This window comes from Astatotilapia calliptera, chromosome 16, assembly GCF_900246225.1.
Source record: "Astatotilapia calliptera chromosome 16, fAstCal1.2, whole genome shotgun sequence".
NCBI classification, from domain to species: Eukaryota; Metazoa; Chordata; class Actinopteri; order Cichliformes; family Cichlidae; genus Astatotilapia; species Astatotilapia calliptera.
In genome coordinates, this window is record NC_039317.1 from 1,906,500 (window position 1) to 1,923,416 (window position 16,917).

General features: G+C 43.4%; 1 pseudogene; it reads right to left on the reverse strand.

The window, feature by feature from the left end:
- Window positions 1-35: 35 nt before the first annotated feature.
- Window positions 36-5,204, reverse strand: LOC113008465 (probable 2-ketogluconate reductase; annotated as a pseudogene).
- Between the last annotated feature and the right edge of the window lie 11,713 nt (window positions 5,205-16,917).

Consider the following 16,917-nt stretch of genomic DNA (forward strand, 5'->3'; position numbering starts at 1 on the left):
AAAGCCCATCTCCCACCATCCATTCTCACCACCTTCTACAGGGGGACTATCGAGAGCGTCCTGAGCAGCTGCATCACTGTGTGGTATGGGTAACTGCATTTATTGGCATCATAATACCCTACAATGGATAGCGGAGAGCACTGAGAAGATCACTGGGAGCCTCTGCTTCCCTCCATCACGGACACCTGCAACAGCAAACCAATAGTAGGGGCAGGGGATAGCCTCATAAGGTAGAGTGGTTGCCCCAGTAGATCGGTAAGGTCGGGGGGTTCGATTCCCCTTAACAGCTACCCTGAGTGGAGGACCCCACACACCCCTCATATCACTCTGCTGCCTTTTGGCAAGAGGTACCGAGGCCCTTACTGCCAGACTGTGGAACAGCTTCTTCCCCTTGGCCGTCAGACTCCTGAACACTCAGTGACTGGACGAACACACACACACCTTCATACTTCACCTTAAAATTTGCACAATGCTCAGTCTTTTTGCACGACACGCTCTCATTGTTGCACTTTTATATTATACACTGTTGTGTCTGTATCGTTCTGTGCTGGCTGGTGTTGCACTGCTTTTGATTTGGGTTTTTTTGCAATGTTTGCATACTTGCACTTTATGTAGTACTGCGTTGATTGTCTGTTATATGTTATAGGAAGCACCATGGTCTTGGAGGAACGTTGTCTTATTTCCCTGTGTACTGTACCACTGCACATGGCTGAAATGACAATAAAGCCACTTAACCTGACTTGAAATATGCCAATGATACCACCATGGCTGAGCTCATTGATGGAGATGAGACAGCGTACAGGGCGGAGGTAGAGAACTTGAAGCTGGTCGTCCAAAAACAAAAGAACTCGTAATGGACTTCAGGAGACACAGACAGTTCCACTCCCCTCTGATTATAAATGGAGAACGGGTGGAATCTGTCTCTACCTTCAGGTTTCTAAGCATCCACATCTCCACTGATCTTACTTGGACCCACAACACCATCACCCTGGTAAAGAAGGCCCAGCAGCGGCTAAACTTTCTCCATGTCCTGAGGAAGGAGAACCTGGAAATGATGTTATTATTAAACTTAGAGTTTTTCTGCTCAGTGCTCAAAGCTAGGAACTATGCCTGAGGGATGATTTTAGGGAAGAGCCAAAAGCAGAAAAAAAATGAAACAGGACTTCTGATTTTGGCTGAAGGCCTCCTTATTTGAAATATTAACTCTGTTTAATATTAGCACTGATTATTACAACAGTATTTCCATGACAGTAAACAGCACACCAAGTTGTTTTCCAGTTGACAAATTAATTTGGGAATTTGGGACTCATGTTGAGGAATACAATCCAGGCAACACTAAAACATATTCTGTAGGATAGAAATGTCGTTTACTGAGGACGGGGGTACCTGGATGCAGCAGGGCTTCATTCAGATAAGAGAGAATCTTCTTTGTGTGTGCGGCAGACCGTCTGGAGGACGAGGATTTGGACTCAAATGCAAGCACGGACGACAGCGTAGCTGTGAGAAAGTTTATTAACAATGAAAGGCAAAATATAAACCAAAGCAGAGCATTGCAGGGAACTACGCTAACAAAAACCTAAACTGGGAACAGCTACAAAATAATAATGAAAGGAACAAAAACCTGCAATGAGAAACCTGGAACGGGAAACCTGGAACATGGAGAAACACACAGCAGAAATACGGGTAGACACGCAGACGAACCAGCAACTAACAGACGGAAACGCAGGGCTTAGATACACATGGGATAGCGAGGGAATGAGACACAGAAGGGGAACACAGCTGGGAGTAATCCGACATGACAAGACCAAAGGGGAAGAAAAAGTCAATACAATGACATAGGACACAGACTTTCAAAGTAAGACAGGAAACATAACAGATGCGGACGTGACTAGGTGAGACAGCAACCATGGAGCACAGAAACCAAAAGACTAGAAAAGATAAACAATAACAAAATCAAAGTTCAATAGTAACACAGAAACAAAAACACTGGACCGTGACATTGTGTTTCTATTTAAGTGTTCACTGGAAGCTTATTAGAAGATTATTTAGCTTGTTTGTTCTTCTAGATTAATTATCAAACCAAAAGGCTCTTAAGGTTTTCATTTGTGTGTCCAAAAGTGTTGCATTTCCTTTTCTACTTCAAAGACTTTTTCATTAATACATACCACATTTTGTTCAAGCACTGATTAATGGCTGACCTTTACACCACAGGCATGAAAACACTGGTAGCACCGGTGGGACCTCACTGTATATAAAGTTAATAAAATAATTAACTTTGCTTCAAAGACATTTTTCAACCTGTATCTATCAAACATCATGTGATACGATCCTACATTGAAACTATCCTGCAACTTACTGTGTTCAAATCTTACTTTTTTAGAGATCTTAATTCTAAAAATAAAGTCAGATTTAACAGTTTGACGGTGTAGATGAACTTCATTTGGAACAGGTAACCCTTTCACTCCAGCAGGGGCGTTTTCGACCATCTTCTTCACCATCACACGTGCTGTGGTAATGGTTGAGATGCCAATGTGGGGAGTGATGAGTATATTAGGAAGCTCAAGCAATGGATGATCCCTACACAAGAAAAATCAGAGATAGCTGTCACGGCCCAGCGGCACGAGGGAACAAAGATGGACACAGGTGCAGAAACCAACCCGGAAGCGAGACGGTAGGGAACAAATGATTTATTTCCGCCCACAGGCAAACAAAAGCAAAAGCAAAGCGGCGCCACCACACTCGTGGCGCGTAGGATTATCTACGATAATGAGGGTGACCTAGACACCTCTAGGAGACGGCTGAACAGCAGAGGCAGCGGGGAGGTAGAAACAGGATTAGGCAGGGGCCGGGGCACTGGAATAAGAGGAGATCACGGTCAGTGGGATCCAGCAGACAATCAACGATCCTCCACAGTTGAATTGAGTTGCCTTACTTGGTTTCAGGTGGAGGAGACAGGTGGGGCGGAAGCCCGGAAGCGGTCGAGGCGTGGGGAGGCAGGCAAGTGAGCGGTGGGCCGGCAGGCCACGTCGTGTTAGCAGCAGGCGGCCCAGGTCCAGGAAGGCGGGAGTGAGGGAGACAAGATCTCCACTCCAGGTGCTACCTCTGAGGACAAGAAAAACAAGTAAGACATTACACAGCGTCTGACAGAGTTATGATGCTTCACTCGACTGACATGGGGATAGCAGATACTCAGGCGATGAATGGTTGAGAGCGCAGGTCTGATATACTGCTGGCATGATTGCTCACAGGTGGTCAGCCAGGGAGGAGCAACCGAACTCCGCCCAAAGGAGGAGGGGCCGCTGTCGGAGACCTGCAGGTGCCCACCCAGACCATGACAATAGCACTGCATGAGTCTGCTTGAACGCGTGATTCTGTTGTGTTACTTTGTACGCACAGACATAGCACCTTGGTAAAGGTTCAGGATGAGTCACATCTAAGGCCGCTGCACGAATTGAGAGCTGCAAGTAAGGCGTCCTGGTTCACAACCAGACCTGAGGTTTATAAAGAATTGTTATTACACTGAACCAGTGATCACTAAACACTATAGTACAGGAAACACATTATTCCCACCTCTGCTGATGTTGATCAGTGTCACTGTAGGCTTCATGAGGGACAACTCCCTGTGGCCAATGAGCCTGATGTCTCTGAGGTCAGATTTACAGCTATCATGACAAAGTCTGAGCACCTGAGCAGGTCATCCAAGTTCTCACAATAACTTGCTCCAACTGCTTGCTCGTCTTCGGTGCTCCTGAACAGCATGAAGAGTATTTGAGGGAGACGGTATAGAAACTGAGGGTGACTAATTTAAGCTGTTTTAAGCAAGCCCACCTCCATGCCAACTACTCCTGTCATATAGTGTCTGACTAAATCATATTTATTGTCATTGGTATTGTGTCTGTTTTGTTCTGAAGTCTTGATGCTGCTTCGACCTGCCTCTGGTGTTCTATATATACAGAAACAAGAGCAAAATGTGGAAGGGTAGAAAAGCCCAACCACTACAGCAGTACTGACTAATCATCCTTGAGGGCTTTTAGCACACTAATGAAATCATCACTACAAAACATATATATATATACAGTGGAACCCCGACTTACGAATACCGCATTTAACGAAAAATTCAAGTTACGAAGGCACTTAACGGCAATATTTTTTCCCGTGTTACGGCAAAATGCCCGCATAATGAAATTCGCTGGCTCTGATTGGCTGAGCCCAGAATGCCTACAATGCCCACAATGCCTTCCGAATCATGTGACAACCCCCTTGGCTTTCGTAATTGCGCTTCGCTGTTCCACTTGAACAACGTATTGTTGTTGCAGTTAGCAGTTAGCCTATAGCCTATCGTTCACTCAAAAGGCGCGATGGGTGCTTCGACTTACGAAAGACCCTTAGGAACGAATTAATTTCGTAAGTCGGGGTTCCGCTGTATACTTGTGTTCTTTTATTTACCTTCTGGTCCTCTTGTGATACATAACCTTCATTTCAAATCCTTTGCTTCTTTGAGCAATCTTGTAACCAACCTCTCCCATTCCAGTGATTCCAAGGGTCGCCCGTGTGACTTCAACTCCCATCAGATTTTGAGGTATATGGACAGTCTTTGGGTCTGTAGCTATCTGGTGACCTATGATGAAAAAAATCTTTTGGCTGGATTCACAGATGATACATTTTAGATCATGTTAACATGGTAAATGATGCAATTTACTCCTACGTCTAAAAGAAGGAAGTATTATTCTGCTTATCTGTTGAAGAGTTAAGAGTGATTAGGCATTAGGTCTTGGTTATAGAATTGCTTGAACATTGGGCCACTTTGGTTAACCTGTAATCTCACCCTCATGAATGTTGCGAGCTGAAGCCAGAAGTAGCCCCATGGCTAAATCTGTAGTGCACTGACCACACCAGGTGTGTTGGCCACTTTGGCACCAAGACTGTTGATGAATAGCACATCCAGATGATCGATTCCCACTCCTCCACTGGCTACAACTTTAAGGCAGGGAAGCAACCTGAGCAACCAAGGCTTGGCTGCAGGGCAGTACTTCCAATTTAGCAGAGCCTGTATTTTGGATCATGGAGCACAGGGTTCTGCAGAAAGTCTTTGTAGCAGACGATCTGGAAGTGTTGTTTCACTATGTCAGCTAGCTCTTCAAGGTACAGTAGCCATGTGGACCCCCAACCTTTGAAATTAGTGCCCATGGCTTTTCCTCCTCCATCACTTTCTTTGAAAAAAAAAATGCCCTATCATTTTTTCTACCAAATAGTAAAGACTGTGATTTGGTAGCTTAACCTAGTATGACACGATCTACTCTAATCAGCTGAACATAGTAATCTAGTAGCTGACCAGTTCAAAAGAATTGATATTTTCAGGGTTAAATGACTCTTTTCACAGGTTTCTTAAAAAGAACAGTTTATCTGTTATTAAGAACAAACTCCATAAAGAAGTCATCACTTAAATGAGAAAGACTCACCCTTGAAATTGCCTTTCAACAGGTGAGCCTTTGCAGGCTTTCTTACACTACTGTAAAGTTACAGATTAAGTAAAGTTAATATGAAAACATGGGCTGTATTCAATCTGCAGCATAGTGAGGCTGCAATAAATAGAGTTTACGATTCACCGATATAACATGTATAGCATGAATTAGCACTTCAAAGTTATGCTCTGCAACCTCTCCGGTTATCTAAAAGACAAACTGTAAAGGCTTTGTGAACTTTGGTAACAGATGATTACTGTAAGACTAGACAAGGCCAGACTGAATGAAGTAAGATATGTTTAAAGTTGCATCAGACAGTTCCTTTATGAGTGCCAACAGATTCTATTTTAACCTAAAAAGAACAGATGGATGATGTTAGTGTACGTTACTCTCTCACTTCTGACAGCTAATGACGTCAGACTTAAAGACCGGATTGAGACATTAGGTGCACTTAGTTTTTCACACACTTCTGCATTTTGGCTTGGCTGTTGCTGAATAAATAAATAACGGCGTGGTTTAAAATGTCATGGGTTGTATCCATCTGGCGTTATATTAACCTGGTTTTATGGCTTGATTCCTGCAGACATGCAGAAACAAACTAAACCTGCACTGAACTAATTGACTAATGCTGTAGAGAATCTGCAGGTTTGTCTGGACTAAACTTACTGGGGTGTTTTCAGGACTGGTACCAACATTTTGACGAATTATACAGATGCTGTGATGTCCTACATCAGCTTCTGTGACGACAGGTGCTTACCATCAAGCACCGGGGTTAGGTATAATAATCGCAAACCCTGGTTCACACCTGAGGTTGGAAAGGAGTGGAGACACAGACAGTTTCAATACATGGAAATACAGGTTTAGCAAAGCGGTGAGAGAAACATCTGAACTGAAAGAAACTACAGACTCTGCAGAGTTATTTCAGCTAATGACCCTGCTCAGGCAGCTAACCAACTACAAACCTAAACAATGGCTGGCTAACAAACCGACAACACAAGGCAAGACTGGCACACGTACTGTTTGTATCACATACTTTGTACACTCCCTTTATCTGACAACAGAGCTCACAGCAGGCAGACGGAAAATGAGGAGTGAACAGCAAGCGGGGCAATCGTGGCTCAAGAGTTGGGAGTTCATCTTGTAATCGGAAGGTTGCCGGTTCGAGCCCCGGCTTGGACAGTCTCGGTCGTTGTGTCCTTGGGCAAGACACTTCACCCGTTGCCTACTGGTGGTGGTCAGAGGGCCCGGTGGCGCCAGTGTCCGGCAGCCTCGCCTCTGTCAGTGCGCCCCAGGGTGGCTGTGGCTACAATGTAGCTGCCATCACCAGTGTGTGAATGTGTGTGTGAATGGGTGGATGACTGGATATGTAAAGCGCTTTGGGGTCCTTAGGGACTAGTAAAGCGCTATATAAATACAGGCCATTTACCTTTTTACTTCTGTTAAGTCATAAATTCCACTTCATCTGAAGAGTTTGTACTGTTGCTTTGACAAATAAAGGAACAGTCCTAAGTTTGCACACTGGATGCAGTACAACCATTTTGCACTTCTTTGTCCAGCACATCCTACAGATGCTAAACAGGATTGAGATCCAGAGAATTTAGAGGCCAATTCAACACATTAAAACTCATTAATTTATTTGCTTTGTGGCAGAATAAATTATTCTGTTCATTTTAATCAGTACCAAATCACAACTCAGTCACCTCAATGGGCTTTGCAGAAATTACTCAAAAGTTACAGTAGTGACAGTGAGAAGGAAAAACTCGATTTCAACAGGAAGATACCTCCTGCACAACCAGGCCCAGGGAGGGACAGCCATCACTGGTTGACAGTGAGGAGAGCGGGACAGGAAAAAAGCCACACTGCTGAAGAGAGACAGAGATTAATAATAACTAATGATTAAATGCAGAGTGGTGTATAAAAACATTAAAAAGTTTGGTGAAAAAGAAACACACATGGGAAGCTCCCAGAAGACTAGGCCTGCTTCAGCATCACTAAGGGAGGATTCAGGGTCACCTGGTCCAGCCCTAACTATATGCTTTAGCAAAAAGGAAAGTTTTAAGCCTAATCTTGAAAGTAGAGATAGTGTCTGTCTCCTGAATCCAAACTGGAAGCTGGTTCCACAGAAGAGGGGCCTGAAAACTGAAGGCTCTGCCTCCCATTCTACTTTTAAATACTCTAGGAACAACAAGTAGGCCTGCAGAGCGAGAGCGAAGTGCTCTAATAGGGTGATATGGTACTACAAGGTCATTAAGATAAGATGGGGCCTGATTATTTAAGACCTTGTATGAGAGGAGCAGGATTTTGAATTCTGGATTTAACAGGAAGCCAAAACAGGAGAAATCTGCTCTCTCTTTCTAGTCCCTGTCAGGACTCTTGCTGCAGCATTTTGGATCAGCTGAAGGCAGATAGAAGACTCCTTGGATTTTAGATCCGAGGAGTTATGCAGGAATAGTCTGTAGCAGATTATTTGAAAATGCTAATTCATTATGTCATTTACCTCATCAATGAAAGCATGTTCACTACCCCGCCCCTGACACCCCTCCTTTGGGATCAGAGGCTCCATTAGCTAAAGGGATAAGACACAAAGGTAAACACATTAGGGCTTCTCAAACACTTTGGTTTTGCCAGTGCTGGAAGGAACAGAGACACCACATTCAAACCTCAAAGCTCCATCTAAAAGCTGTTCCCTGCGCTTTGCATTAGCTGATATACAGCTTAACTTATTAAAGACACTACGCTCCACCATATGTTAGATGTCAGTATTCAAAGGTGTATGTGTGCATTCCTGAAATGAGTGTGAATGTGGGACGACAGCTGGTGGAAGGCAGGCTGAATCCAACACAAAACAAAACACAGCAGACATCACAGTATGCAGTCAGCGAAACTCACAATTACAACCTTCTGGGACACGACTTTCGAAAGTGCCATGACATTTAAGTCACGTTTCATTAATCACATAGATATTAAACACTGATGAGACAAAATATACAGTGGGGCAAAAAAGTATTTAGTCAGCCACCGATTGTGCAAGTTCCCCCACTTAAAATGATGACAGAGGTCAGTAATTTGCACCAGAGGTACACTTCAACTGTGAGAGACAGAATGTGAAAAAAAAAAATCCATGAATCCACATGGTAGGATTTGTAAAGAATTTATTGGTAAATCAGGGTGGAAAATAAGTATTTGGTCACCTCAAACAAGGAAAATCTCTGGCTCTCACAGACCTGTAACGTCTTCTGTAAGAAGCTTTTCTGTCCCCCACTCGTTACCTGTATGAATGGCACCTGTTTGAACTCATCATCTGTATAAAAGACACCTGTCCACAGCCTCAAACAGTCAGACTCCAAACTCCGCCATGGCCAAGACCAAAGAGCTTTCGAAGGACACCAGGAAAAGTATTGTAGACCTGCACCAGACTGGGAAGAGTGAATCTACAATAGGCAAGCAGCTTGGTGTGAAAAAAATCAACTGTGGGAGCAATCATCAGAAAATGGAAGACATACAAGACCACTGATAATCTCCCTCGATCTGGGGCTCCACGCAAGATCTCATCCCGTGGGGTCAAATGATCATGAGAACGGTGAGCAAAGATCCCAGAACCACACGGGGGGACCTGGTGAATGACCTGCAGAGAGCTGGGACCAAAGTAACAAAGGTCACCATCAGTAACACACTACAACGGCAGGGAATCAAATCCCGCAGTGCCAGACGTGTTCCGCTGCTGAAGCCAGTGCATGTCCAGGCCCGTCTGAAGTTTGCCAGAGAGCACATGGATGATACAGCAGAGGATTGGGAGAATGTCATGTGGTCAGATGAAACCAAAGTAGAACTTTTTGGTATAAACTCAACTCGTCGTGTTTGGAGGACGAAGAATACTGAGTTGCATCCCAAGAACACCATACCTACTGTGAAGCATGGGGGTGGAAACATCATGCTATGGGGCTGTTTTTCTGCCAAGGGGACAGGACGACTGATCCGTGTTAAGGACAGAATGAATGGGGCCATGTATCGTGAGATTTTGAGCCAAAACCTCCTTCCATCAGTGAGAACTTTGAAGATGAAACGCGGCTGGGTCTTCCAACATGACAATGATCCAAAACACACCGCCCGGGCAACAAAGGAGTGGCTCCGTAAGAAGCATTTGAAAGTCCTGGAGTGGCCTAGCCAGTCTCCAGACCTCAACCCCATAGAAAATCTGTGGCGGGAGTTGAAAGTCCGTGTTGCTCGGCGACAGCCCCAAAACATCACTGCTCTCGAGAAGATCTGCATGGAGGAATGGGCCAAAATACCAGCTACTGTGTGTGCAAACCTGGTAAAGACCTATAGTAAACGTTTGACCTCTGTTATTGCCAACAAAGGTTATGTTACAAAGTATTGAGTTGTATTTTTGTTATTGACCAAATACTTATTTTCCACCCTGATTTACCAATAAATTCTTTACAAATCCTACCATGTGGATTCATGGATTTTTTTTTCACATTCTGTCTCTCACAGTTGAAGTGTACCTCTGGTGCAAATTACTGACCTCTGTCATCATTTTAAGTGGGGGAACTTGCACAATCGGTGGCTGACTAAATACTTTTTTGCCCCACTGTAGCTGAGACTCACACCACATTTCTTCTTCAGTCTGACTTCTGCCATGGAAGACGTAAACTCGCACCAAACTGTTTCAAAGGTCTGCTATTGTGTTCAATGACAGTGGTTATCCCAAACATACAACACACAAGTTGGTGGGATATTTACTTAGCTATATTCAAAAAGTTATGTCAGAATGAGTGGTGGGTTTTGGTGGGTTCTCAAGCTCCCAGGACTCTGGTAGAGGACCCGAGGACAGGATGAGGACCACAGGGGTGAGAGGGGAATTTATATATATGTATATATAATGTGTATGTGATTGACTGTCAATGTTGGGAAGGTTACTTTTAAAATGTATTCCACTACAGATTACAGATTACATGCCCCAAAATGTATTTTGTAACGTATTCCGTTACATTACTCAGTGAGAGTAACGTATTCTGAATACTTTGGATTACTTAATATATTATCATGCTGTTTACAACTATATGAATGTCCTATTGCTGTGTGATTTATTACTATTACTGAAGGCTACTCGCCATACTAATACCAATTAGATTTTTAAATCTTAATATAAATGAGTAACAGTAGGTGGACATTAGGCAAGGCTGCGTATATAAAACAGGTCTGCGGCTCCGAACCGTAGTAAAGGGACCTCTGGCTGATACGTCGGGTTCGTGTCGGCTCGTAGCTGAAAACTAGCTTTACTTTGTTGTCTGGGTCACTTTGCTAGCGAGAGACAGAGAGAGGCGTTGAAAGGCTGCTGCAACAGAGCTTATTGTTTCAGAGGAAACACGAACACAGTGCACAGTCGAGTCTTAATAGCTTACTTACAGCTGGGCTCGTCAGGCTCTCTGTTTGGCTGTGTAACCGGTGTGATTCTGCGTTGTGTCTGATAAAAAAGGTAAAAGAAAGAAAGGCCTCCAAGTAAATAATTTGCCCACTCAAGCTCCTCTCCCACAGGGGAATTGTAGAAAAGGGGAGAGGCAAAAGGGGTACACTGTATTTATAGGGTTGCACCAAAGAAGAAGAAGGAAAGAATGAGGAGGGGCTCTAACTGATAATGAACATAACTACAGGCTAGGAGGTCCTGAAAGTCAGGTACAAAAGGAACGGTTTGGGGGTTTAGATTTTGTGTAATTATAACAAGATGTGATTTATGACCCTGTTACAGCTGCAGTGGTTATTATTATATTTACATGCTTCCAGCTCCCGTTTCTGCTCCGTGACAGCTCGTACTTTTCCTTTTTCTCCCTCCCTCGCTCACAGACACATAACGGGTATGACAGTCCATCCTCCCTGCAGCAACACTGCCCATGAGGCTGCTTTCTTTAGCGCTATGCCTGTAGGGCTTTGGAGTTGACGTCACGCCGCAGTGCATTGTGGGATCGCAGCGCCATGACAGAAGGCCACAAATCAAAACAAACACACTGTGTCAGAACCATGCTTAAAATCAGTGCAAAAGACAAAGGGCCGTATCGCGACCGATTGCGGCCGGACGCCAAGAGACGGTACTTGGAAAAAATAGCGTGCATCGGTAATGTGGACCCGTATGAAAAAAGGCAGTGGACTGGAAACCCAGACAGCCTACTGCCGTTGGCCTATCCCGATATTTTCGCGTGCCTCGTCTGTGGAGTCAGCGCATACACGGTGCAGTAGGTTGACCATACGACCAAGAAACAGCCAGAGGTTGCACATAACATTGACTTCTCCTCAGCAGCTGCCCCCAAAATTGCTCTAGATGAACGATTCACGATTGATGCCAGCTGTGCGTTGCCATGTAAATAGTTTGCATTTCATGTGTATGTATTTGCTAAGTACATGTGAACAGATCTTGAATAAAAAATAAATAAACATACTTTTCATTTCTGTTGTATTGAAACCACTTTACAGAAAGTACAATTATTTATTATTCGGTGGCACAGTGGTTAGCACTGATGCCGCACAGCAAGAAGGTCCTGAGTTCAATTCCATCATCAGGCCGGGGTCTTTCTGTGTGGAGTTTGCATGTTCTCCCCGTGTTTGCGTGGGTTCCCTCCGGGTACTCTGGCTTCCTCCCACCGTCCAAAGACATGCAGCTTGTGGGGATAGGTTAACTGGATAATCCAAATTGCCACTAGGTGTGAATGTGAGTGTGAATGGTTGTCTGTCCCTGTGTGTTGGCCCTACGACAGACTGGGGACCTGTCCAGGCTGTACCCCGCCTCTCACCCTATGACAGCTGGGATAGGCTCCAGCACCCACGCGACCCTGAAAAGGATAAGCGGAAGTGAATGGATGGACGGATGGATGGATGGATGGACAATTATTTACAATGAACTGAACATGCAACACAGCAGTTTTATGAATATTCAACCAGAGCAAGTTTCGTTGGCCCTGGTTTGACAACCACACTGGGGCACATGTTCACTTTGTTTTGATTTTGTTGTTGGTCTTCTGTCAGATCTTCATCTATTACTTCTGCACGGCGCACACCTTCATACTCTGCAGCTGCATAATGAAAGCATGTCAAATAAAATTAGTGCATACACATAAGGTAAATGTACACCAGTAATCCAGGTGCGTGATTCATCTGAGAGTTATGTGCAGATTAGCGTACAATGAGTGCAATTTTGTATGTTTTGGGGCGGGGGTTACCTCCGATGGGTTCTCTTTTTCGCTTTCTTTGCACTCGCCTTGTGTGCCGGTCCGAGTCTGACCGCTGCAATCCAAGCCTGACGTCTTCGTTTAGTAATATCGGAACATGAGATCCCTCCCGTTCCCTCCAGGAGGGGAAACGATGAAAAGAGAGCCCATTTTCCAGCTTCTTGCCGTCCCTATCGTGTGATCTAACGTTGCAACCAACAACACAGTACGTACGAACCATAGCTGACGCTTCCGTGTGCTTCGTTTGGCCTACTGTCATGGCGGGAGGGGGCATGGCATCACGCTCCAAAGCCCTGTAGCATTCTGCCTATTGCCTTCATATTAAATCAGGGGCGATTCTAGGATCAGAGCTTTGGGGGTGCTGAGCACCCAGAGAGCTGCCCAGCCAGGCAAGATAAACTTTACACGTCACGATGAGACGTCTTCCCCGTCTCTGTCAGTCCCTGCATCCTTAAATGTCTCCAGTTGTCCCGAGTTGTCTCTGAATGTCTCCTTGGTGCATTTAAACCCCTGTTCCTCCCTGTCCTCATCATCTGCTGTCTTCATCTCCATTATCAATCATCATAATTTTACCATCTCTGTGCAAGTCTGAAAATTTCTTTATTGAATCATAAGATTCTTAAATTCATCAAGTCTCTCTGTGCCTGGGTCCTCGTCACAAAACATAACATCACTGCTTTGTACATTTTAACAATTTAATCCCACATTTGTGAAAGAAAAGCAAAACACTTTTTTTGAAAAGGCTGTAACAAAACCATCAAATCTGATAAAGGTTATTTAAATGCTGCTAAAGAAGAATGTATTGGAATAAAAAAAATACATATCCTAACCTTAATTACTGGGGGAGAATATTGAATGATGCTCACAGTGAGTAAAAAGTAAACTGAGTGCATTTTTTGGACAGAGATTCACTTTTAATGTGTGTGTTTAATATAATACAGATGCATAAAAAACACTCCCAAAACAGAATAAATTGTTACAAATAAATTATTACATAATATTAATAAAAAATATAAAAATGGAGACAACTTTGCCTGTGGTAGAATGTATACAATGTATGCAGACACTAATTTTACTAATTTAAAAGTAATAATTTTGTGTTGTAAGATTTATGGGTTTCATGCTTTCATGGTGGTCCTTAGGAGAGCTTGACCTTTTCTCAGGTGGTCCACACTGTAACAAGTGTGAGAAACACTGATAAGTGTGTGTGTGCTTTTGGAAAACATTTAAAGCTGCAGTACAGAATCTTTGAAACAAGCTTAAAACATTTGTAGAAACAGAGCATCTGCTTCTCTTTACAGCTGCTCGCTCCACCAGGGCTGTTTGGCTCTTTCTGATAGTGAGCAAATGTGATGCACGTACTGCAGCAGTCATACAGACAACTGGACGGTCCAAAGGTTGGCCGACCTGTTACTGGCTGAGGTTTTAGCAGAGCTGTGGCTGAACCACATAAAAATATATCATTAATTTTAATCTCCCCGATCAATGATAATGTTATGTTGGAATTTTGTTAAAGACGGTCAAAATGTTTCAACCCAGTTTGTTTAGCAGACTCTGTACAGCAGCTTTAATACAGGGAGGACACAACTTCCAGACTGTGAGTAAAATCAGGTTTTTTCTCTTTGTCAGTTTCACAGTTTCTGCCTGTCACTGCTCCCTGTCTGTTTGCTTACCTGGTTCTTCCTGACCTCGTACTTTCTCCTCACGTTCCCTCCTTGGACTGACAATCATACACAAATAGATTCAATTAGATGAAAAATTACATTAATATGAAAAAAATTCTATTAAGATCACTAACAAAAAGTCCTCTCTCAGTGTACTTTCAACCAAAAGGCAAATAACCAAACCACATGAACATCTAATAAAAGATATAAACATTGAAACACTGATCCAATATTATTCTTGATTCACAGATCATTTGATTTTACACTTTTACCTGAATGTGGCTCCTTTTTTTCAAAAAACTTCCTTATATCCATTATGAACCTGGCTTTCTCTCTGTACACACACACACACACAACAGGAGTTATAAGGTTAATGGGCATCCAGTTAGTTAGCTAGTTAGTATCCATTACAAACAGGACAGTGGTAACAACTTTAGGCTACAGAGAATTTAAAGTTTTAGATTTTAAATAGGCTGTATACATTTCAATGGGAGCAACAGGACAGTGAAATGTCGCTGAATTTACTACAGGACGGATTGTAGGGCAGCAAACATCATGGGAAAACACGTTTTCAACCCTGCAGGTTACCTGGTGTAATGTTTTTCAGCTAAAAAGAAACATGGCCTGACTCCTACCAACTATATAAAGAGTAACTGAAGGTTAAATGCAGCTAATATGTCCTGTTTAAAGCCAGGCACTCACACCTCCGCTCCGCTGCGTCTCAGCCGCCATCGCTCTGGCAGCAAGAGCGCCAGAGCCAGAGCAGGGGAGAGCTGGAACAAACCATTTTGGGAGGGAGGAGTATCTATACTTTTGTTGTTAAAATGTTACGTCTCAAACAAGTACTGTATGCTTTTTATATTTTCAGTAGTGTGTCACACAAACAGTAAATATTGTCGAAAAAAGTTTTTAAAAAAAAGTAAGAAATCTTTGGGGGTGCTTTGAGCACAACATATTGTGGCGAGCTCAGACAAGGAGGAGACAGAGGTGTCGTTTGGTCTCGCTTCCCCGAGTTTCCAGGGAGCACAGCCGTTTATTTTCCGACAGAAACACACCGCTGCTAACCAAACTGCTCGGCATAGCTTAGCACAACAACAACAACAAAAAGGCTCTCTCTCACCCAGGAAACACACAGTCGCAGAGAGCGCGCGTCGCCCTGTAACCATGGCAAGGCGTCAGCAGATGCTGAGGGACATAAAGCACAGAGAGTTGCAATTTTTTGCAGTGCTTCATGTGGTCTTCAAATTACCTCAAGAACAGTTTGTAGAAAACTTTGTGCAATAAGTTTTCATAGCCAAGCAGCTGCATCCAAAGCTTACATCACCAAGCACAATGCAAAGCATCAGATGTAATGGTGTTACGTAGCCCGCCACTGGACTATAGAGCAGTGGAGATGAGTTCTCCGGAGGGACTAATCCATGTAGCAATCTGATGGACAACTATGGGTTTGGCAGTTGCCAGGCGGTTGTCTGACTGCATTTTGCCAAGTTCAAAGCATGCAGAGTTCCTTTCGTTGGAACTATTTCATGCTCCTAACTTTGTAGGAAGACTTTGGGGATTAAGTTTTTATTCGAACAAGACTGTGAACCAGTGTACAAAGCAAGGTACATAAAAACATGGATGAGCAAGTTTGTTGTGTAAGAACTTGACAGGCCTGCGTAGAGCCCTGACCTAAACCTGACAGAGAACATCTGTAATAAACAACACGTAATAAACTACAACAGAGTGCAGAGTCCAGCCCTTCTTCTCCAACATCAGTGACTGACCTCTCAAATCTGCTTCTTCACTGTTTAGTGTGTGCAGTGTGTGTTTATGGGTCCAAAATTCCCATAAGCAAATACTTTTACTAATAGATTGTAAGAGATACGATTCGAAAGTAATATCTTCAACTTGAAAGTACAGTTGTCAGTGTGTGGCTAAATGCAACATAATCCAGTTTTAATCCAGTCCGTAGTCTTTCTCTTTATATAGCTAAGTAACCTTCAAGAGGAAGTGTGGATTGACTGATCAGCCATTCAGGCTACAGTTTGACCAAATTACTTGTATATTTTTAAAGAATGAATTTACAGTGGATATATTGCATTTTTTTTGTTTTCTGTACTATATTTAGTAATATATGCTTACATTAGTTTATTTCCTATGTTACGGTTCGGCGTTGGCAGTGTATTGTTTTAGGCGTTTTGTTTTGGCGTGACTGTTGTGTTTCCTGTTTTACTTTGAAAGTCTGTGTTATCTTAGTGTTCAGTTTACGTTTCCTTGTCTCGTCAGGTCTTATTTGCCCCAGCTGTGTTTCCCTCCTGTGGTCCATTCCCTAATTGCTCCTTTTATGTATTTAAGCCCTGTGTTTCTGTATGTCATGGTTGCGATCCCCCCCCCCCCCCCCCCCCCCGTTGTAAATAGTTTGGCGCCTTGTGTTTGGTGATGTAAATAAATGTCGTATCTTGCTTTAAATCTCGTTTTGGGATTATTTTTGTGGAAGTTGCACGCCGGTTGCCTAGGCCAGGGTGTAACACCTATATAAAGTGTGCACACAGTGAAAGTCTGCTCTCTGTCCTTCAGTCTTGGAGCAAA